Source organism: Octopus bimaculoides, chromosome 1, assembly GCF_046866305.1.
Source record: "Octopus bimaculoides isolate indiv1 chromosome 1, ASM4686630v1, whole genome shotgun sequence".
Taxonomy (NCBI): domain Eukaryota; kingdom Metazoa; phylum Mollusca; class Cephalopoda; order Octopoda; family Octopodidae; genus Octopus; species Octopus bimaculoides.
Genome location: NC_142928.1, coordinates 165,427,898 through 165,430,379, shown reverse-complemented (window position 1 = coordinate 165,430,379; position 2,482 = coordinate 165,427,898). Strand labels below are relative to the sequence as shown.

Here is a 2,482-nt window from a genome sequence, read left to right as displayed (position 1 = left end):
ATCCACTCACAAGGCTTTGGTCGATCCGAGGCTATAGTAGAAGACACTTGGCCAAGGTATCACGCAGTAGGAGTGAACCCGGAACCATATGGTTGGAAAGCAAGCTTCTTACTATACAACCACACCAGCGCCTATATGTATACACACGTACATACATATAAATACAGAGAGAGAGAGAGATAGACAGACAGATACGTAGACATATGTATGCGACAATCACACAGACAGACATGATTAATATACAAGGTGAGAAAGTTATTTGAGAACTCTTAATTATTAGTATATGCATAAATATAGACAGACAGGCAGGCAGGCAGACAGACATATACATAGAGATATATGTATGCAACACACACACACACACACACCGACATGATTAATGTACAGGCTGCGAACATTATTTGAGGACTTAATTATTTCCTCAAATGAATCCAAAGGTTTTTATTATTATTATTATTATTATTATTATTGTTATGTTATTATTATTATTATTGTTATGTTATTATTATTATTATTGTTATGTTATTATTATTATTATTTTTTTTTTTTTTCAGATCCCCCGTGACAGATAAAAAGACATGCAGTCATAAGTTGCCATATGTGCGAAAAATGGTGATTTACAAATTGCCAACTTTCTAAACATCGCAAGATCTTTTGCACACAAAACTGGAAGACTCTGGCGGAAATGTTTCAAAACCATTTTAAAAGTTCAACCATAAGGACACTGCAATTCATCCTACGGGTTTCAAAACATAATCGAGGATAAACGGGGAAAAAATTGAATGAAGGTCATCACTAAAAAAACCTTCAGGTGTCAAAGTGGACTCTCAGAACTACAGTGCACGAGGGTATTCGATACAACTCGTATGGCATGAGGAGCGGGTCAATTTATGGCAGCAGATACAGGGAAAACTGCTTGATCCATTCCAAGCGGTCACTTAAGAATTTTTGAACCTATTATGGGCATGGCATTCTTTGTTTCTTCTCTGATGAGGATAAATTTGACCAGGACCAAAAGATGGCTGTGGACTGATTCTTCTGATGTCACCAGAGCGATGCACACTAAGTTTCCAGCAACTGTGATGGTGAGTAATGAAAGTCATGCCATACAACTTTGTATATTTCCACAGGGTCTTAGAGCTAATGCTTCTATATATGTTGAAGCGCTAGAGACAGTTGTTAAACCCTGAATGGATGAAGTACGCAATAGAAGGATAAATTTATAACAAGACTCAGCACGTTATCACACAGCCCAGGCAGCCTAAGAAAGAATTTCAGAAAATATTTACAACCATTTACTACCAAACTTGTGGCCTCCAAATTCACCAGATCCAAATCCAAGGACTACTACGGTTAGAGTGTTGTTAGAAAGGGATGGATAATCGACATCCTCACAATAACATAATTTCACCGAAGACCGAAGACCGCTATTGTTCAGATGATGTCCATTTATTGCAGGTATGTCAACGATCCCGGTCCCGCATCGAATTTTTATTAAAACCCATTTGGTTTGTGCTGAATTAGAATTGTTCAACTAAATTACCAAATTTGTCCTCAAAAACTTCCTGCAACCAGTATCAACGTTTTCGAGCACATAGAGTGGATGAAATAGTACGTTACAAAGAGAGAGAGAGAGAGGGAAGAGAGTGGGAGATGGAAAAAAAGAGTGAGAGACAGACAGAGACGGTGAGCATAAAATATCACGATACGAGAGTGTAGACAGTGTTTGTGGTGTATGTGGTGGTCGCTCGACCTGCTAGTAGGACATGCATTTGTGTGCGTGTGCGTGTGAATACGATGGCTCCCACTTAAAAATCAATGATATATTTTATCCACTGATGTTTTTCTTTACACTTGAGTATATAAATGCTACTTACTGATTTTGACTGATTTGTTTAGTGTACGTTTATACATCAATATACTTATCATGCGTATGTATAAATATCATCAAATGATCAAAGGTCCTTCCCGAACCAAGGTTCATAAGCCTGGTTTACCGGATTCCATGGTGTGTGTTTGTATATATATATATATATATGTATATATATATATATATATATATATATATATATATATAGGAGAGTATTGTTGTTCGCTTGAAGCATTGTGTTTTGTTTGTATAGATTAAAAAGTTTTGAATGGTACAACAATGCACTATAATACAAAAAATGGACTATATACCTGAAGAAGGAGGTGTATTCCGAAATATCATCGGACTATGGATAACTAAATTACAACAGGTATATAGTCCATTTTTTGTATTTATAGTGCATTGTTGTACCATTCAAAACTTCTTATTCTTTATATATATATATATATATATATATATATATATATATCCGCTCTCGGGCGCGAACCCGGTCCATTGCAGCATTACTTTTTTTTTCTGTTAGCTGAGTGGACTGGAGTAACGAGAAATGAAGTTCAAGAACACCACACATTCGGTCCAGGAATCGAAACCGTAATTTTACGATCATTCATG

At 36.3% G+C, this 2,482-nt stretch overlaps 1 long non-coding RNA gene across 1 annotated transcript; it reads left to right on the top strand.

Annotated features, from left to right (window-relative positions):
• The first annotated feature begins 306 nt into the window (after positions 1–306).
• Positions 307–1,947, top strand: LOC149137844 (uncharacterized). The gene is made up of 2 exons (XR_016244194.1): positions 307–437; positions 555–1,947. It is a non-coding gene; the product is annotated as an uncharacterized LOC149137844 (long non-coding RNA).
• The last annotated feature ends 535 nt before the right edge of the window (positions 1,948–2,482 follow it).